The sequence below is a fragment of the Carettochelys insculpta genome, chromosome 6, assembly GCF_033958435.1.
Source record: "Carettochelys insculpta isolate YL-2023 chromosome 6, ASM3395843v1, whole genome shotgun sequence".
Lineage (NCBI taxonomy): Eukaryota > Metazoa > Chordata > Testudines > Carettochelyidae > Carettochelys > Carettochelys insculpta.
In genome coordinates this window covers 10,669,009-10,691,172 of record NC_134142.1, presented here as the reverse complement: position 1 = coordinate 10,691,172, position 22,164 = coordinate 10,669,009, and the positions used below count along the sequence as shown (strand labels likewise).

Sequence of the window (22,164 nt, the reverse complement as noted above, 5' to 3'; positions counted from 1 at the left end):
AAACTGACTGTTCTACCTGCCAGAATGAAAAAAGTTAATAAATGACAGAAAGTGATAATAATTCAGGCGCAGATGCCGGATGCCACAGAGAATGCTGTCGAGCAGGGTCAGCAACCTTTCCAAGGCAGAGTGCCAGAATTTAACCTTTTAACCTCTATGCATGGTCCGAGTGCAGCTGATACTTTTTAAAGTTACTAACAGTCCTCCTTACGACGACTTCATAGACGATGAATTAAGATGAAGAGCCCTTCCATAGCATTAGCTGGTCTTTTGTTAATTCACAGGTGGCCTGGCTTTGAGCAAGCTCCCAGCTGCATGGGAGAGGAGGAGCAGGGCTGAGCACCCTCCTCACATGCCAGTGAAAATCAGCTCGTGTGCCACTCTTGGCACCTATGCTGGGGGTTGGTGACCCCTGCTGTACAGCATGACAGGAGAAAAACTCCCTGAAATCTGTCACAGACATTTGTTAGGGATTACCTGATTATTAAGAACGAACACTCACGTGTCTTTTTTTTTTTTTTTTTTTTTAAATGTGAGCTTCAATGACTCGAAACTCACCCATGACCTTTTCTCCTAGAGATGTGGATCAGTGACCTATTGCTACACACTGTAAATCTCTCACACTTCCACATCTACACGGCTGTTTTCCCTTTCGGAAACATCTCTTCCTTAAACAAGATTGTGCAAGATTATGTAAATAAGGAGTGAGATTTGTAATTCAGCACTTCATTTGCTTTTTCCATCTCCCTCATTTGTATGCCTCTGCCAAAAGGCGAACGTAGTGTAGCTGTAGCCTAAGTAACACTTAAACATGTATTTCCAACCTATTTTACGTGGCTCTTCACACAAACAATCTAAGCAACGTTTCTTAAGCACTTACAGAATATGCATTTTTGCCAAAATACAAAGTCATCGTATTCCATACCTTCAATTACAAAAATTTTTACAGGCCAAAGCAACTACTCCAAAGACTCAAGCGACCGGACAGAAGCCTCCAAGGATCCTTTCATTTAAACGCTGGGTGTACCTCAACTCATCTGGTCCATAGAGCTCATTCAGCAAGCTCCACTGCAAGAGTGGACGTCTGTGAATATTAAGTTCTCCACCTCCACAAACTCTCTTTTTTAAACTTTTCTTGGTTCCTCAAACTTTACTCTCTTATAGGGTCAGATGACAAGACAAAAGCTAACAGGACTCTTCATAACCCATAAATGTTACTCTTGAATTGTTTGTTAACTGCAAAGCAATGTGAAGCCCAGATCTCATGATACTTCCTGTCCCCGAAGCTGGAGACCAGGTACTCAGCCCAAAATCTCCTGAGTCTACAGTTCTTCCTTTTGCCTGCCTTTTAGCAGCATTTTAGGGCTTCCTGCTCTTGGCAGTGATTGTGCTGCGGTAAGAAGTCTTTGCTCATTTTTGTAAAGCCAGAAAATGATCTGAGATGGATGAGCCTGAGAGCCAGAAGCCAATCGTGCTGCCCCCGCTTATGAAAAGTCATGCCCCGCCCCAAGAAGGGCCATCCCCCATTCTGCGTACTCCTGCTCTAGACAATACAGGCCACACACATAAGCTACTTCCCCCTCTCCCTGCAGGAAGGTCTCCCAGCTGCTCACTGCAAATGCTTCACTTAAACTGGCAAGTCCATTTGGTAAAAAACCATTCAAGGCATGCAAATAAAATATTCACAACACTTAATCATGCACACAAGAACGTTTAGGCCAAAGAGGCCACATTCAGGAGATACTGACTTAGAGCAGAAGTGCACATACTCCTGGGAGGTGGGTGCGGGGACACTTGTGTACCAGGGAGTACAGCAACTCATCTAGATTCGTCTACATAAAAATTACCAGCAAAGCCAGTACACGTAAAAATTTCATATGACTTGTTTACACTGCTCTGTGTACTGTACATGGAAATGTAAGTACAATATTTATATTCCAGTTCATTTATTTTAGAGTTACATGGTAAACATGAGAAAGTCTGATTTTGTAAGCAAGTAAGTTTTTTAAATGAAGTAAAACTTGGGGGTATGAAAGACACATCAAACTCCTGAAAGGGGTACAGTAGTCTGGAAAGTTGAAAGCTGCTGACTTACAGAACAGCAGTGAACTATGCAAATACTTTAATCCTTCACTCCTCTATTAATAAAATGAAATCCTAGATCACTGTTAAGAGCTCACGCAAAAGGCAAGAGAGTAAAGAATCTGCTGTATGTAATGGGTGAGAAAAGCACCATTATCTGTCTTGCCCCAGCATTACACCCTTTTATTTGTAGCTATTACTGCAAGCTGCTTTTTTTTTTTTTTTTTCTTTCAGACAATGGATGTGTTATTGTGGGTACCTTTATGCCGTGCCAAAGTACATATACACAGCAATTCAGAACAATCAGCCTTGCTTTCATGGGAGCAAAGGTTGCAGCCAAATGAAATGGGTGGAGACCACATTAAACAATCTTGGAATCTGCTAATAGGATATAGGAAAATGTGACCATAATGCAGATGCAGCGTTCCCTTTCACCTTGAAAATGTTATGGGTGAAATAAAAGCTTCAGAAAACTAATAGAAATTTTCTCACTATGTACAGAAGATACAAACAGTCCTAACTGGCACACTAAAATGAAGCTAAATGGGAAGTTTCCCAATCGAGAAGGAATGCTCAGTTTAAAAGATACAGGATACCTGTGAAATGTCAGCATAACGATTCTAAATGTCCATCCATCCATCCATCCATGCAGAATCTTCCCATCTCTAAGATGTGACCAGATTCAGATTTCCCTTTTAAAAAGTGGAATTTTCAAACTCAAACACCTTGCTTTCCCTTGCTTGCTTTTCAGGTATCTCTCAATCAGCTTTCTCCTTCACAAACCAGGTTCTGCCTCTGCATGATCATGCACTTAAGTCATGTCCTTGAGTCTGTGACATCAGTCTGTTGCTATGGTAATGATGAGGGCTGTCCAAAATTCACTATTATGGCATCACTGCAGGATCAAGAGGCAGAGAAAGGCTCCATATATGAGAAATATATGAAAGTTAACAAGTGTGGCAGGTACAATTATTAAAAGGCCTTTTTTTTAATTTTAGCAATATGTTTATCGTGGAAAGTTGCATTCTGAAAAGTATTGTTTAAAAGCCTCCTGTTGCATGGATGTGCAGGAGTACACGGACCTGGGAATATCAGCAAGGCTGACAAGTACCAGCCCAAGATGTGGTCTTACTGAGGCCATGTCTACATTACCTGGAAGATTGACCTGCTCAGGGTCGATCTCCAAGGGTTCAATTTTGCACACCTGGTAGGGACATGCGAAATTGACCTATCAGGGTTAGCAGTTGACCCCTACACTCCCCGCTATGACGGGAAGTAAGGGAAGCTGACGGGAGAGTTTCTCCCATCTACCGTCCTCAGTGACGGTAAGTGATGGCCTGGTAAGTCAATTGCAGATAAGTCAATTCTAGCTATACAACTGCCATAGCTAGAATTGTGTATCTGAAATTGACTTATTTGCCTAGTGTAGACCAAGCCTCAGACAACTATAGGGAACGCAATGTTCCTGTACAAACAGAAGGAAAAACATGTCTGCTAGGGTGGTCAGAGTGAGGAGTGATAGCTTGGAACAGCATACATCACCTTGGCTAGTTGGCACCACATGGGTCCCACACAAACCCAGATCTGTCCTGTAGCTGGAATTTATCTCTGAGGGATGACTCGCTTTGGCTGTTGGCCTGTTATTGCTAAATGACCTTTTTGTTTGGCTTCAGGTTTCTCGGGGGTCATGAGGTAAGGTCACAGTTGTGGAAAAGGTCATGCTCCGTACGGCAAGACCTCCAAAAATCCTCAAGTGTCTTGAGTTGATTGCCAAGGGTTTACACTAAGAGGAGGAAATCAGAGAGCAATGAACTGCGCACCTGCAAACAATTCCCATAATAAGCTGTGCAGTAATTTAGAAAGTACCTTAGGGGTCTCACTCCATGTAGGCTTAGACATAACAGTTCTCTAGGGTTTCTTGTATACTCCCGGGAATGACATTTCTGAAGAGCAAAAGAAAGAGGGAGGTTAGAGCCACAGACAATTAACATGTAATGAACACTCTCTTTAAACTAAAAAGAGCCACCATAAACAAAGGAGCAGTGTAGGGCACAGCAAAGAACGCACTGACCAGGAACCAGATCTGGAGGAGCCAACTGTGAAGGGAACACATGAATGACAACCAAGGTCAGCTCAATGGAGTTGTGACTTTACCAAAATGCTATTGAAACCCACTGGCAGGGCACTATGGCAACTGTGAAAGCAGAGTCCACGCCCTCTCTAGCTGAAAGTTTAACATTGTCAAAGACACCCACAAAGGCACAAAGGGAGGGAGTCTCCCCTCTGCCACAATCCAATTAACTGCTCTGTGAGAGCTTCACAACCAGCCAGAGGAGTATGTCTCCAGCACAGAAAGCGCATAAGACAGGCACAGGTCTCCATATGCAAATCCCTTGCAAGTACCAGCACAGGGGGTGGGGCGCCACCATGAACACACTGCTATAGCCACTCCAGGCAGCTCAGACAGGGGTGTAACTTAGAGCAGGTCCCTAACTTACACCACAGATGATTTTAATCACCTGGATTCTAGGCTGACTGAAGGTGCAAAAGGGGTTTAAAAGCCATATCTGTTCTTCCCTCCCTCCAGGCAGCACAGGTGCAAGATGGATCTCCAGGAGCGGCACACCTTACTCCCTTAATTAATGCACCAAGGACTACTACACGGATGGCTGCTTATCACTCATGGACAATTTTATGCCTTCTCTGAAGGCTGATCGAACACCTAGCTCAAGAGAGCCAGGGAACCACAGCACTACCTTGTCACCGGGGCAAGGTCCATTGTTCAGTCACTGTGTCATCATTGCTTCCAAAACTAGGATTGCAGCTACACAGAAAGCACAAGAGGTGTGGGCATCTCAAGGCATCCAGGAGGTCTGTGGAGGGGATGAATGTCACAAAGGAAGACTGCAAAGCTTCCATTGTTATAGGTGGCCATCATTTTCCTTACTAGCTCTTCTGTTTGCATGTCCTTCTTGGGGGTGGCACACACTGGCTTCCAGTCACTTCTCTATCACAGTTAGACTCTTCACCCTCACAGCAAAGCACCTGCCTTTATACACCTATGATCACCTAGTCGCAACCCCCTGCTTACATCTTACTCCTTGGGAATTTCCACTCACTTTTCAGTTCCCCCAGATTTCATCTCATGAGCAATTCCAAACCCATCACGTCTGGCCTCCAGCCCCTGAGCATCCTGCAACCCTGGGAGATGTCAATGTCAACCGGCAAAGAGCACGCTATCTCCTCTCTCACATCAGGCCTGACACATTCATTGCCCCAAACCACGATTGTCCTAATCATGTCTAAACAATGTTGTGCAAAGTATCATAAGCAAAGTGGTAACAGGCTGGTCTCAAAATTGTTCACGGACTGTATGTACAGTGTGTGCACAATAACAGAGATTTGTGTGCTGGAAATATGTTGTGAAATGCATCTGCAGGCAGTACCTAACAGCCCAGCTGCCCTAGACAAAGGAATGTGTATGTACCTGTCTGAGCAGCTTCCACAGAGGCCAGCAAAAAACACATTGACATACGAGACGAACAAAGACATAGAGCTAGCAAGCAGGGGAGATGCCCTCTTCATCACACTTATGGATAGAGTCTGCACACCAGGAAGCTTTCCTGGCTCTTGAAACAGACAGTGAACTTTGAGGAGATACAACCAGGGCAGAGACTTTCGAGTTATCTATTAACTCTAAAGAGAGCTGCAGCCTTTGAATTCATGAAAAGCGAATCCTCCAGACTTGGGAGGCAACAGCAGCTGGAAACTGAGAAACCTGCTCAATCAAACACTGTAACTTGCTGAAATTAAGTTTCAGTCACTAGAAGGCGTGTTTTATCTTGTTTTACTTGCATTGCATCTGTCCTTTTCATCCTTACCTCTTAGCCCTTAGAGCTCTGTTCTTTGATAACAAACTTACTCTTGTTTTATTAAGCAGAGCTGAGATGGTTCTGTATTAAACAGGTGAGTGAATCCTTAAGTAACCTTTGTCTGTTGAGCACACAGGTCTTGCTAGAGCCACGGAGTCCAACACATTCACTACTCGCCACACATGATGAATAGGACGCTGCGTTGTGGCAAATGCATGCGTCCCTAACTCATAAGAAATAACAATTCCTCTAATTCGTCACATGTGCACACAGGTGCAACCCGGGGGGCCACCTGCCAGCCAGTGGGGAACCCCTGAGGGCACTGACGCCACCCACGCTGAAAGGGGGTAGTGCAGGGCCTGGCAAGGATGGGGATTTGGTATCACACCCTCTAATGTGTGGGGGCTGCACGGCTGGCTGCGCACTCCTCGCAGGGAACAGCAGGGAACAGCTGGAGCCGCGTCACTCCCAGCCACGCCGGAGGTAGTTGTCACAGGCTACCTGGGGTTCAAAGCTGCTCCGTGGGTAGTTAGCCTTTCTTTGCTGCAATGAGTTATGTTGCTGTGTCTGTGCCTACTATATCATCTCCCAGTTCTGTGCAAATTCAAAGGCCAGAAGGTATTTTTCTAATATAATTTAATTAAGTTTTGTATAATATAATGGGGCCACTGTGGAAAGATGAGAACCACAAGTGTGGCGAGCTTTGAATTCCTGTTGGACACCACTGCTCTAGAGAGGCAGAGAATGTAACTTCTGAGTGTGTCCAGTGAGAGGGACTAGATGCTGCAAAAACATCTCTGGGGCACTCCGGGTTACTGGTCAGTCAGTGTTCCCGCTAAGCTGTGCACTTGTGTAGAAATTCAAATTCTGCCCAGCTGCTTAGCAGAGCACCACAGCCAGGTTTCGTGTTTCTGTTGGTGGTGCACACCCATACATGCCTCAGTGCACATAAAAATTAATCCGCACATGGTCAGAAAAGATTAGAGGGAACATTGTTACTGGTCAGCACCTACAAGTCAAGGTGTAGCCTGGCAGAGTCTTGGAGAATTGCTGACGAGGCAGACAGGCTGCTGTGTCAAAGAGCGTATACCCATCTTAGCAACATCAAGGCTCTCACTGACTGATGATGAAACCCATAACATGGCTCACAGTTCTGGGATCCACAAGAAAAGTGTCACAATCTTCCCTGACTCACTCTCAATGCTTCCTCTTCCAACACTTTTATAATCCAGGATCTGCCCCAGTTTTTAAGAGGAACCAACAAGCAACGCTCACAAAGCAACATCTCATGATCTCATCATTCTGCACTCACCTTCCCCTGACCCCTCCACCCTGACTTTTCCTCCCACTTCTTGTTTATCAGCATCCTCCCACTCTGTGTTATCTCATTTAGAATGTAAACCTCAGGGTGGGGACCCACTGTTTACTGCCTACAGACCTATGGTGCTGTATAAAATACATTTCACAGCCTGTTCAAACCTAAAAAATTTGAGCTTGATTCAGATCTGGGTTACAGCAGCTTCTGAATAACGGGCCACTGTTAACTAAAACAATGCCGATTGCTTTAGTGGAAACACCTACTGCAGGGAAAGTCTCAGAGGGACAGCTGTGTTAGTGTGTATATGTAAAAGTTAGGAGTCCTGTGGCATCTTAGAGGCTAATGGATTTATTAGGGCAAAAGCTTTGGTGGGTATAACTGGAGTTGAAATACAAAGGCAGGTATATATGTAAGGAATTACTGTAAAAGAAAGAAGTTACTATTGAATATAAATTAGGGCAATCAGTCAGGGTGATTGTGCCCATGCAATGTAGCTGATACGGTGACGTAAATATCCATTGAGAAGAAAAAAGCAGTAAAGTAGCACTTTAAAGACTAACAAAATAATTTATTAGGTGATGAGCTTTCCTGGGGCAGACCTACTGAAGAAAAGGAAAGCTCATCACCTAATAAATTATTTTGTTAGTCTTTAAAATGCTACTTGACTCCTTTTTTGTTTTGATAGAATACAGACAAACACGACTATCTCTCTGTCACACTGAGAAGAAGTTACTTCTGTACAGTGCTGCCCAACAAAGATCCTTTTAACTCGGCTACCTCTCTGATATAAGCTCCTTCTTGAGGCCTAATCATATAGGTTTAAATTTGCAAATGAGCCACAATACATCTGTTTCTCTTTCGAACTGAGTATTAAAGGTTTTTTCTTTTTTATAGAAGGGCTATTTTTAAATCCCAGATGTAGCGGCAAATATTCGGACAGTGAATTGTCAATGACGAGCGCTTGGGAATGAAACAAAATTCAAATCTCACCATCTCTAAATGCAACTTCACCTCCATCCATACACAAAAGGGAAAAGAAGAATTGTATCCTCTTCAGCACAAAGCCTGTGCTGTCTCCTGATTTCCAAACCCAAACACACCTTCCATGCTTTTCTGATGCCAAGAAAACCAATTGTCCAAGTCTTCCGCTTTTCCCTCCCCTTCTGACAGCTCTTACAATGGTCATCTGTTTATCACTACAGGAATCTGTAGCAAAGAGAACTAAAAATCTGGGGCAGCATTACATCAACTGAATTCAGTATCAAAATGAATCCAAGGCCCTGCAGCATAACTGGAGCCTCTGCAGCATAATGTTGGCTGAATGAGCCCTCCAGGACATAGGGCCTTGTTTATAACTAAATCTAGACCTGTGTTTGCAAAGAACTGAGATGGAAAGGGGAGCAGGGCAGGAAGAGAGAAGGAAAAGTGTTCTTTTTTTTAAAGCATAATTCACACATTGTAAGCAGCACAGAGAACTGCATCCAGACCCCACAAGAAGGTCATTTCATGTTTACAATGCACTAGCCCTCAATTGTGTGTCTTGGGTTCGTGGCCCTCCAGGTGTGTGTTATAAGTTTTGCCCCATCAGAAGAGTAGGACCAGGATGCTTTGTGGAAGAGACACTGAAGGCAAGGAGTGTGATAGGGCACCAGACTAAGGCACATGTGCACATCCTAGCGCATAAACTATGGATCTTGGCTTTTTATAATGAAAACTAGCTGCAGGCCCCATAAGTGCTCCTTGTATCTGCTCGGCAGAAAGTCCACCCTGTACATAGAGGGGCAGGCAAAGGAGACCCAGAGGGCATTCTATGCAGGGGGCAAGACCTGGCTGAGAAAACGCGAAGCTCTGGAAATAAAAGCCAGAAACCGGCCACTGGCTGGAGCATGGTATCACATGGACATAAAAAGGACAAATACAAAATATTACATACAAATACTGCGGTGGGAACACACACACTACTGTACATGGTGAAAATGGGTTAGCACTTACAAGTACCTAGGATGAATGAAAAGTGAACAGTCATTCCACAACCACCTGCATCTTCAGGACTAGAAGAAAAGACATCGCTATGTAACATTTCTCACTTTGCGAGATGCCAGGCTCACCCTCTGACCACAACCTTCAAACAGAATTGTCCTTTACGCTTGAGTCTCCTCCCTAGTCCACTGCACTGAAAATACTCTAATCTCTTTGAAAAAAGTCAGTATGTAAACATGACCACGATGTTTGTGTTCACTGAGATACTGGTTTTAGGGAGTAGGGGGTTTTTTGGTGCAAAAGTCGCTCCATGTATCATAAGAAAAAGGCTCTCAATTAAGTTGCTGGTACAAGGAGACTAAGCACAAGTCCCACGAACAAACTTTTTCAAAATCCCTAGGCAATTTTTGCAGCAGAAGGCATTAGCACAAACATGCTGTGTCCTTAAGTCAGTTTGCGACTTTAGTGCTTTCACATCCTTCTAGATGAAATTCTAGCCCTAATCTGGGGGAGCCTTTTGGTTTTGAAATTCCATGGGGTGTGGTATTTTACCACCTGCAATTACTGAAGAAATTTCATACTGCAGTTAGACTTACACAGAAATTTTCTGATGTGACTAACCTCTTCGTTCTCAAGGGCCAAACTACAGCCAACGCAGAAAGACTGAAGCTATGTCTACTCTATAGATCTTGCAGCGGCACAGCTGCACCACTGGAAGGTCTCTGGGGTAGTCGCTTTATGCTGAAGGTAGAGCTCTCTCCGGTCAGCATAATTAAACCTCCCCCAACAAGTTGTAGTAACTATGTTGGCAGGAGACTGTCTCCTGCTGATGTGGCAGTACCCACACTGGTGCTTTGGTTGGTGAAACTTATGTAGTTCTGTCCTGTGTTTTTTTCACATGGACAAAAGTTTTACTGACAGAAGTGCTAGTTTAGACACAGCCTGAAGATGTGCAATGAAAATAAATCTGTTTAATGAATGTTATCAGCATAGCCATTTGTCTCAGACATATCCCTTATTTACTTTCAATTCAAGAGTCAACTCACTCTTTATAATACATAATATCATCAGGCATCTTCCCACTACCAATTACTCCATCCCTAATCTGTCCTCCTACCCCACACCTGGGACTAACAGAGATCAGAGCCAACAACACTCTCCATTGAGACTGAGGCACAGGCAGTTTATGACATGAAAAAGATAGTTACGAGCTGACTGAATATAGCTCAGGCTTCTCTAAGTTACGCTGGGCGCCAAACTGGAAAACCATGTGGAATGTATGCTGTTTTCAATAGTGCACTTCTAATCACTACATTCCCATTGAAGTCCAAGCCAGTCAGAAAGAGACAAACACTTCTGTAAAATTTTCAAGACTTATTATGCAAAGTCAAGCTGACCTCCTGCCTAGGATGGTGTCTGAAAAATTTAACACGAATATCACAGCAAAAAGTAACAGAGAGGTAGCCATGTTAGTCTGTATTCTAACAGAACAAACCAAGCAGTCACGGGGCACTTTAAAGGCTAGCAAAATAATTTATTAGTTGATGAGCTTTCATGGGACAGACCCACTTCTTCAGATCTGGAGATATAAAACCGTCAGTACTGTACTGCATAACACAGAGATCCAAAAAGAAAAATTAAATAAAAACTGACAAATCAGATACATAGGACCGAGGGGGGGGGGGCCACGAAGGGTAGGGAGGAGCAAAATACACAGCAAAAAGTGTTATCCTGACGTGTTTGGGGAATTAGCGTCTATTACAGGAATATGCAGGAACCAGACACTTTTTTAGTGCAACTTTGCAGTGACTAGAACAGCCCCCCAGAGCTGTATTTTATCAGGAGTTCACAGAGTGATGCAAGTCTGTGAACTGAGCCACCTGCACAAATACCCCTTTATTCCATTTCAAAAATCAGACAAAAGCCTTCACTCCAAACAAAAAAGCAGTCCTAGCACTTTAAAGACTAACAAAATAATGTATTAGGTAATGAGCTTCTGTGGGAGAAACCCACTTGTTCTGTCCCACAAAAGCTCATCACCTAATAAATTATTTTGTTAGTCTTTAAAGTGCTACTAGACTGATTTTTTGTTTTGACAGAGTATGGACTAACACGGCTATCCCTCTGTTACTATTCAAAAGCCTTCACTGAAGATTTACTCAGTAATTCTCTTTGACCTCATCTCTTGTGTCCAAGACCATGTCTACACCACAAAGCTGAAGCAACAAAGTAGAACTATTTTAAACACAAAACAATCGGTGCAACCACACTAATCATACAAAACAACACTAATGTATCACTTTAAAGACTAACAAAATGATTTATTAGGTGATTTAAAGTGCAACATTCCAGCTGTTTTGTTTTGTTAAAATACAGACTAAACACGGCTACCTCTCTGTTACTACCACACTAATCATGTGAATTTGAACCACCACACGTTTTACCTGACTTCTAAACTAGTGATATTCAAGCGCTTTCAATTGCAGTGCCTTTTGGGTATCTGTCCCACAGTTCACAGCACAGCGGGTACAGCAAGAAGTCCTACTTGAGTTGATCCGCTTGACTATTTTATCATCTCCCACACACACAGTGAACTGGTATTTAGACATGTAGAAATCAAAGGTACCCCATACTACTGGCTTGGTTGTAAGCCATCTGGAACACATGCATCAGCGATTCCAGGTATTTACTAAGCATTCCAAGGCCAAGAAATTTTTAACGTCATAATTTTTTTCAGGATATTCAACACAAAAAGCACCACTAGAGCTTTGGAGAACTTTCAGAGAGTTTCCAGATAAACTGGTACAGCATTTCAGAGCTTTTTTTCCACATAAACTAAAGACACATCTCCATTTTTGCGCACGCAGCCCAGAGATGAGTCATAACAGCTGAAGGCAGCTTTGTTCTCTAGCTGACATTCATACAGGGAGATTACCGTTTATCACTAGAGGAAAAATATGGTCAAGTTTTGTTCAGATTAGTGCCGCAAGCCCCACCTCAGCTGCTGGAAGGCTATCAGAATCCATTGTCTTGTCATTACAGTGCTAATCTAGTTAGTAATGGAAGACACTGGAGTTGGAAGATAAACATTTAAGCCCTTTTTTAAAAAATACACAATATCTCATCTTGTCCTTTGGCTCTTCCTGTCCACCAGTTTACTTAGGAGAAATTGAGGGTGTTACTTACAAGACACAAAGAAGTCTGGGAAACTGATTTTCAGAACACCTGCTTTGGCCTAACTGCCAAGACAGAGAGGAAGATGGCTGTTTTATCTGATTGGACCACTTCCTGTTCTCAGAAGCAGCCCTGGCACACAACAAGGCTAATATTTTCAGACTTGAGTGCCTATCTTTAAGCACTTAAATGAAAAGAGACCTGATTTTCAAAAATGCAGAGCTACACTAGGAGGTAAAATTGATTTTTAGATCTGCATATCCGGCTACGAGAATTGCATAGCTGGAGTCAATGAGTCTAAATAAGTTTTTGCTGCCATCCCCCACTGCAGGAGGTTGGTGGGAGAAACTCTCCCATCGACTTCCCTTACTCTTTGCAACTGGCAGGAATATCCTCAGCAGTGCCATGTAAGTTCATAAGAACAGCTTTACTAGGTCACACCATAGGCCCATCAAACCCAGTATCCTGTCTTCTGACAGTGGACAATGCCAGGTGCCCCAGACGGAATGAAGAAAACAGGTCATCATCAAGTGATCAGTTCCCTGTTGCCCATTTCCAGCCACTTGCAAACAGAGGCTAGGGATGCCGTCCATGCCCATTCTGTCTAATAGCCATTGATGGACCTGTCCCCCATGAATTTATCTAGGTCTTTTTTCAAACTCTGCTATAGGTTTGGTCTTCACAGCATTCTCCAGCAAGGAGTTCCACAGGTTAACTGTGCTTTGTGTGCAAAAATATTTCGTATTATTTGTTTTAAACCTGCTGCCTATTAATTTTATTTGGTGACCCCTAATTCTTGTGCTGTGAGAAGGAGTAAATACAGTCTTCCCCCACCTTATGAGGGCAATTCGTTCCTGAAAAACCCCTCTTAGGGCAAATTCTCGTAAGTCGAAAATGTAATTACTATTAATTTCAATGGGAAAAATGTTATGCATTCCCGAGCCCCAAAACGTACACCCATTTATGCTAAAACACCACCAAATCCCATTAAATCCAGTGCAAGGGGGTGGCTAAGGCAGAGCATGGCACGGGGAGGCAGCCCAGCCTGAGCGCAGCTTAGGTTAAGTGGGGAGGGGGCGCTGCCAGGGGCTGGCCGCGTGGGGAGCTAGGCAGGCACAGGGGGCCCCCGGATGGCGAGGGGTGATGCCTCTCTCGTGGGGGGCTGTACGGTGGAGAGGCCCCGGCGGCACAGCCGGGGCAGCAGCAGCAGGCGAGCCAGGCACTAAATAGGAGGGAGTGCCACAGACAGAGAGTGGTGCCCGAGGCACAGCTGCGCAGGGCAGGTGGTGGCGGCCCCCTAGCCGTCCGGGGGGTGAGCGGCAGCAGCGGGGCCGGGATGGGCTGCGTGCCCAGCATCCACGTCTCGCAGAGCGGTGTGATCTCCCTGCACCAGACTGCCACCCTCTCACAGGGCACCGCCGACCCCCTGTACGGCCTCTTCGTCAAGACCAACGCAGCCGACTCCATCCCCTCGGTGCTTGCCTGCCAGAGCCACCAGCCTCCAAATCGGTCCTTGTAAATGTGAAGAAATGCCTCGTAAGCTGAAGTAGGGGCATTAAATGAAACTCCTCAAAGTCGAATTCTCGTAACTCGAATGGGTGTATCTCGGGGTATGACTGTAACAACTCCTCACTTATTTTCTCTACACCAGTCATAATTTTTATATACCTGTATCATATCCGCCCTTAATTGTCTTTTTTACAAGCTAAAAGGTTCCAGCCTTATTAATTTCTCCTCATTTGGCAAACGTTCCGTACCCTTAATCATTTTTTTTGTCCTTTTCTGAACCTTTTTCAATTCCAATATACCTTTTTTGAGATTGGGCAACCACATCTGTTCGATTTAGCATGTCACACCAAGCGCGCTAAATGAAACCCCAGAATATCAATCACCAAGTGAATCAATCTTCCCATATGCGTAGCCATACCCCCTATTGCCACGGTGTGCAATATAGTCACATGTGGTGTATATGACACCGTGCTATGGTGAATATGGCTCTGAAGCCACATGCGGCTCTTGGAGCTTTAAATGTGGCTCTGAGAGTTGCATGCGTGGAGTGCCATCCACCCACTTTGCACACGCGTAGTGGGAAAAGCACATGGTGGCAGCGGCAGTGGTTGCAACGGCAGATCCAGTGGCGGCTCTGGTGAGCCACCGGCATTAAATTAGAATGGGGGAGCTGGTGGAACCTGGCTTTGGAGGAGGGAAAGGGCATTTATTTAGAGGAGAGGCTGGGAGTGCCTGGCTCTGAGGGAGGACATTCAGTTAGAGCAGTGGGGTGGGCTATGGTGAATATGGAAAGATGACAGCCACAAGTGTGGTGATCTTCTAATTCCAATTGGACACCACTGCCCTATTACCTTAAGTGGGCAGTTACTGTCATAAACTGAGAAATGTGTGTTACATGTCACCTGTGCTCAGTCCACACATGATGCAAGTGTTACAGCCTCACACTACAGAACATTGTCCTTACAGTGCTAGAGCCGCAGCGTCCTGAGTGCCACATGGCGAGTGGCCAACGTATTGGACACCCCAGTGTGGTAATCCGGGCTCTGGAGTCACACGTGGCTCTTGGGAGCTGTTCAATGCAGCTCCTCAGAGCCACACACGAGTGCCCTCCACCTGCTCTGCACACGCACTCCACCTGCATTTGGCGGCAGCAGCTCCTGCCACTGAGGCTTGGGGCCTGCCATGGCTCCTGTCAAAGGCTCCGCTGTGGCATGGGGCCTCTTACCACTGTGGCTCCAGCGAGTCACTGTGCCCAAGAGGAGGGGGTGGACACAACCAGAATCAGATCCCTCCACCCATATGCAACTCTGAGAGGGAGCATCAATAATAAGAATGTAGAAGACTCACTCAGATTTATCATCTTAATATTAAAATTTTGTTTTTAAATCTACTATGCCCTTATTGCCAAACTCCTGTCTACCCCGGAAGACTGACAAGAATCATCTATAACATCATAAAACAATATGCAGAGATGAGACATCCATTTTTAAAATCTTCCAACCCTTATTCATGTAATCGGTAACATTTGTGCATTTGAAGCTTTTTATTATGGCAAAGCTGTAATAAAATATTAATATTATACCATACTATTTACTATGTATTCATGTTCATATCAATATTCAAGATTCTGACTAAAGATTACAGCTGTCTGTGAGGGAAGCCTTCCTTTTCTCAGTATACCAGAAAGGGTGACCAAATTTCCTGATATCTACCCTTGTTTGGGTGCTTCTCTTATGCACATACTTGGTGTAAAAGCTTTTCCATCACAAGAACAGTCTGTATTTTATAATATTGCAGTTCCACAGGAGCAGTCATATTTTTCTAAGATTAAATATAAACACATGCTGCCAACAACAAAAGCCAGACCCCTTTCTGGAGCACTAAATAAGCAAGTCAGGGGATACTGAGGAAGATTTTGTTTTGTCATAAGGCGACAATTGCTTAAAAAAAAAAAAAGTCACCTGCCCGCCCTCTTTACTGGATTCCCTAATGCAAATGCCTGAAAAATTAACCTGATGCTGCACCCTAAAAGGCAAACTCAGGCTACCTCAGACTAAGTAAGGAATCTACTTCCAAAACTGAAGACCTTCCTTGGAGAAAGCCCTCCTACACCAACCCTCTTTGTCTCTGTGTAATACTATCCCAAGCACTCAATTTACTAGCAATAGTATTTCCATAGACCCCATGAGCACCATTCATGAACCTGAAACCAACTGTACTATGCACCATACAAACTCAGAACAAAAAGTCCTGCTAGGCTTGGTTTCCAATTGTTGAAATATTCACAATTAAGTCTTCTTGCACTGAACTAGCTTGGGCCTGTGTTGCTAAAACTGTATACATGAACTGTACAAAGTCTGGAATAATCAATCTCTTGTTACCATTGTATACATGCATCCTACAAAGAGTTTAGCACAATTAGTCCCTTCTTGTACAGTGCACAAACACAGTTGTAGCAACACAGCAACATGTTAATTTGGCGTAAGACTCCTGAATTATGATTTTTATTTTATCATGTCTCTTCCTGAATACACAGTAGGGATTACCTAGGAGCTTTAACTACAGTGAAATAGTTAACAGCAATACATTAAACATATAATTACAGCGAAATACTCTGTGGCCCTCTCTGATGCCCCATTCACTCCCTGGCCACTATCATGGCAGGGAGGGGAACAATCCTAGTCCTCGGCCCTCCCTAACACTCCTCTCCTTCAGTATTCTTCATTACAAAAAAAGAGGCCTACACTAGTAGCTATATGTCACTACAATCAAGTGGTACATACAAAGTTCTGGGAGATACTTTGAAGTTACATACCTTAAATAACAGCTTACTGCTTAGCAGGTTTCTTCTTTCTGACAACTTACAAAAAAAAGCCATGGTTACTTTTTGAATCTTTGGCCAGTTGCTCTTCACATTCTTTTTTGGCTGCCTAATTATACTTTTGCACTTGACTTGCTAAAGTTGACGTTCCTTTCTACTTTCCTCAATAGCTTTTAACTTCTAATTTTTGAAAGATGCCTTTTTGCTGCTTCTTTTACTTTGTTTTTTGGCCACGCTGGCCTTTTTTGCTCCCCTTACTATGCTTTTTTTTTGGGGGGGGGTTAAATTTGGGGTCTTCAGTCTCACTTGGGTTACCTCAGATCCTTACATTATACAGCCTCCTCTGAAACAAAAAGCCCCAACAGCCCTCTATGGATGCTTTGGATTATGATGGTCACTTTCTTCATGACCTCCAGCAAGATACTTTTCTGCATGCTTCATCCTGAATTCAATTTCTCTCAAGCTTTCAAGTTCACAAAGAGCTCAAGGTCACCTGATGAGTAGTTCTATGTCAATTTAAATGCTTGTCTCTCTTACCAACAGAAATTTGGTCCAATAAAAGACATTACCTCACTCACTTTTTAAAGAGGATAATTAGATTAAATGTCTATTAACCTACACTGACTCAAAGAACTCTGCATCTGTTATCTATGTATAACAAACACTACTCTTCTTACCAATACAATATATGAAATAAGAGATTGTGCAAGGTCACGTTAATTGGTAAGAGTGCACATTTCATGCAGGAAGGGATCAGAGTATATAATGTCACCTGGATGCACTTTTGTACTCCACCCATCTTGCATAAAACCCATTAAGTCACTCTCTTGAATTGCAATCAGTAACTATTCCAGAACACCTTGAGTATTACCGATGCAATGAAGACACACCTTCCTCAACAGACTATGTTGATACAGTTTTATCATTTCAAGTTACAGGAATAGCAACTGATGCAGCAAAATTAAGTTAGTAAGCTACAGTTTCAGGCTCCAAACTTCCTGAGAGAAGAGGCATCTTCTACAAAACATGTTTTTCTCACCTTTTGCCAATACACATAAAACAAGAAATAGAAGGGGAGGTGTTAAAGGAAGTAGAAACAAACTGCAACACCATACACATTTCAAGATGGGTTAAGTGACTTCATGTAGTACAAAGCAGCAGAAACGTAGAACTTTAAAGACTAACAAAATGATTTATTCGGTGATGAGCTTTAGTGGACACAACTTTCACCACTGAATAAATCATTTTGTTAGTCTTTAAAGTGCTACATTTTTCTTGCTTTGTTTTGTTGGAGTACTGACTAACATGGCTACCTCTCTCTTTCTATTCATGTAGTAGAGAAGAGGATTCCATACTTAAAGTCTTATAGTTTTTCCTTTCACTATAAAAAGACCCCAAGGCAGAAATTATAAATTTAAAAAAAAAAAAGTCATACTGAGCAAAACTGGACTCAAACATTTACAGATGAGGTAACTTGGATATTGGTTAAGATAATACTGACAGCATTTTTCTGGGTATCTTTATCTTCAGACTTAAAAATCCTGCCTGAAACAGTAACGAGCATTTGCATATAAAAATAATGCTTCAGACACACAAACTTGAGTTCAAGTGAGGATCCTCAGGACTCTATGTCTCACACTTGATTGTTACAGACACAGGGGTGCATTTATCTCAATTCCACCAACAGAAAGCCCGGAACTTCCAATCTCAACAGGAATGAAGATTTGCCTAATTGCGGGGCAAGCGGGAGGATTAGAGAGGAAGAAAGAATAGTAGCTAAGAAATAAAAAGAGATTCCCAAAGCTTAGAGGAAACTTGAGAATAATACTGAATAATTCACTCTGCATAGCCCAGTTCTTAACAAATCAGTTATAGAAGCACTATGACACTTTGCACTAGAGAATTAGAATTTGAACAATTAAAAAGCTAGACAGACCCTTACAAATGTTAGTGCGTGGGATGCCCTAAATGATGAAAGAACAAGTAGTTAAGTGGACCACAGCACCTGTTGAATTTTTAATCTCTAACGTTCTCCAGGCTTGTGGCAGAGCAAGCAAACCCTACAAACAGGAATACAGAGTAATAAATTAGACCAGTAAAATTTTCCCTGGCAGAAATTCAATTTCAAGATACTCTAAATCCATTATTTTACAATTGCAGACGCTGCATTTCCTGAGTTTTATTTAAAATCCCCCTGAAATAAAATGCATTGCTTTCAATATTTTAGTTTTCCCCAAAGTTATCTGCTTCCAATCAGCTCAAACATTTCTGTGTAAAATAATGTCACAGTGTTACTTCTGAAGAGCACCTATGACAAATAAGTTTTCAATCTTCCAGAAGTCACTAGAAATAGGGCAACCATATCTCCTGGTCCCAAGTATGGGACCGGGAGATATGGGGGGAGGGAGGCTCCTTCAAGCTCTGAGGAGATGGGAAGGAGGCCACAGCCATCTGCCCTCATTGAGCCCCGGTAGCCCCCAGCACTTCCAGGAGCCTTGAGGAAGTACCAGGGATGGGACAGCCACGGCACTTCCCCCCACCCAGCCTTTGCCGAGCCCCAGGAAAGGGGCAGAGACAGGGCAGCCACAACACTTCCACCCCCCTTCCTCAAGTCCCGAGGAAGCGACAGGGACGGGGCAACCGCCCATGCTCTCCCTCCTTCCCCAAGCCCTGGGGAAGGGGAAAGTAGACTAACCTGCAGGCTCCCTGCTCTCCAGCCAGTAGCTGCACAGCTGCTGGCAGAAAATATGGGACAATTAGTCCCTTCTCTAAAATAAGTAGGAACGCCTTTCTGGCACCCCAAATACAGACCATCCCACCAAAAACAGGATGGATGGTCACCTTAACTAGAAAGCCCACTGAAAAAGATGGACGGACTTCAGAAAAAAGTGAGTATGCGAGGATTAATTTTGTAACCACATGAACAGCAGGAATACCAAATGGTACAGCACGTTTCTCCACTACCATGATAGAAAAAGGTGAGCTTTTTTGGGAGACTCACAGAGGGAGGAAGAGAAGAAACGTATATGCTAATTCCAAAACTACAGCCAGATTCTGCAATTTGTGGCAACTCTTGCAATCTCATTATTTGTGTTCGAACAAGAGCTCTATTCACAAAAATAAGTAAATCTCAGCTACACTGACCCCTCTGAATGTTGGAGAAGCTGAGCAAAAAGGCTCAAAATGGTGTTTTTAAACAAGTTTCAATTTCACTACTGTATAAAGGAAAAATAAATTCATAGTTTTCTGTACAACACATAATGTTATTGAAAGATGCCTTGCAGGTTAGACACAAAGGCTATGTTTTGTAAGCCATACTCAGTTTCTACAGACTTGAGCAGTAAATCCAGCAACCAGAAAAAGCCACCATTTGACTTAGATAGCAACAAAACTGCTTTGTGTATAATGAAGTTTTGGGAAAAGATACAAATTTAATTATTAACTGAAGAGATACAAGTTTTCAATGAGGCTTTATCCTAGAATCATAGGCTTTGATACAGATCCAGTCATAGGTTTGTGTTACTGATGCCCGCTTTTTAATAGCAACTTTTGCAAGACTCTTTTTTCTCTTCCACCCTATTCCCCAAAAAAAGGTATTTTTATTGGAACCAACTACCTATTCTGCAGTTTGAATGTTTACATTCATTTAAAAAAAAAAAAACAAAAAAACAAGCAGCAGAAATGTAGCACTTTAAAAACTAATAAAATTTGAAGTGCTACATTTCTGACAGTTTTGTTGGAGAACAGACTAACACTCTGTTACTATTTTACATTCATAAAACAATTTTGGGGTGAAACAGGGGGATGGATAAGTAGAATACTATATCTGCCCTTCCTGTACCCTATTACAATAATTTTGTTTGGTTCAGAATTATACTTAAATGTCAGCCACAAAGGAATGCAAATATAAGAAAGAGAGGCCAGTATTTTGTAACAAATCTGTTGCTACCCAGAACTTCAGGGCTGTTGCTGTACTACTCAGAACTCCAAGTAGCAAAGAAAAAAAACTGTTCTTCCTGCTCCAAGATGCACAGAAATGCCTAGCTCTTGAATTAGAGGAGAATATAATAACATAAGCTTTTAGCACTAGCAATTAAGACATTTTATTCTCTCCAGAGGAATACTAGGGTACACATTAGCAGCTCATTACAATATGCTCCCTGAATCACAGAACATACAAAATATTTATACCCTTGAGAAAATAAAGCAAGCCATTGCATTTCCATGTGTTCAGATATGAAAAGGATTGTGAACTGATGCAAAAATAGATCTTAATGTTTCACTTACCTTCAACAATATGAAATCTGTACATTTTATGTATTTTTAATAACTCCCTAGTCACATATAAAAGAACCAACTCAGTCACAAAGCAAGCAAAAAAATTTAAAGATTATTCCCTGGTATTAAATCAAATCAAAAGCTCCCAATTTATCAGTCATCTTAAATATGCATCTTACAGTTATTAAGTGTTATTAAGGTCAATTTCAAACACATTACTCAATTAACAGCCATTGTCTTTGTTACAGCAAGGAAGGGTCCTGTGGCACCTTATAGACTAACAGAAAAGTTTTGAGCATGAGCTTTCGTGAGCACAGACTCACTTCATCAGATGCTTTTCATAAGCAGCACCTTTTGGTCAGTCATTCTATTTTCCTTTAAAGGTCCCGTTTTGTGACAAATTTACCTTTCAAGAGGAGTGCAGTACGCATTACCTCCAAAATGAGTCAATGAGTCTCTTTCATTCAGCCATAGGGAAGGCATGTAGCAGTTGGAAAGCAACACAAGGCACTCCCTTCCCCCTCCCATCAGTACTGAACACACAGCATTCAAAACACTCCCAGTCCCTGAAGCAAGGGATTAGCCATGTACTGAACAGGAAGCAAAAAACACTGAAAGATTCCAGTTAAGATTTCAAGGGCCAACTACACGCCTACTGCAACTTCAGTGAAGTTAACTATTACACCCTGGATTAATCTGGTCACAAATTACAGTAGTCAAGGGTAACCAATATTGTTCAGTTCATCCGAACACACTGCCTATGCTCCAAGTACTTTACTTAGCAAAGAAAGAACAGAAAGCAAAAATTCTGCGGTCGTTACAGCGGTATTTGTGTCAGAGTGCTAAGCAGTAACATTAACACAGCTACAGATATTTATGAGGTTTAGACTTTGGACTGCCAAGGCAACTGTGACCACCTCAAAGTTTGCTGTTTTCCTTTAAGTATATCAGAGGATCCAAATATTATCATAAGGAATTCTATAGAACCTTTCATCCAAGGGTCAAAAAGAGCTCTGCAAATATTCCTTGAGCCTAGCCCAAGGGTCTGCAACCTGTCTCTCTGGAGCTGCATGCGGCTCTTTAAGGACTTCTTTGTGGTTCCCAATGCTATAATACCAAAGTAGAAATGA

General features: G+C 42.8%; 1 protein-coding gene across 9 annotated transcripts in view; it reads right to left on the bottom strand.

Annotated features, from left to right (window-relative positions):
* Positions 1 to 22,164, bottom strand: part of FBXO34 (F-box protein 34) — a 63,264-nt gene that overhangs the window by 36,407 nt on the left and 4,693 nt on the right. For 7 of the 9 annotated variants that reach the window (XM_074998653.1, XM_074998652.1, XM_074998655.1 and 4 more), the window contains exon 2: positions 3,949 to 4,025. The exons of 1 other annotated variant lie outside the window; for it this stretch is intronic. The gene's annotated coding sequence lies outside the window, so the exon portion shown is untranslated. Of the gene's footprint in view, positions 1 to 3,948; positions 4,026 to 21,440; positions 21,460 to 22,164 lie in introns of those variants that run through there. One more of the 9 variants, XM_074998658.1, reaches the window with a different exon arrangement.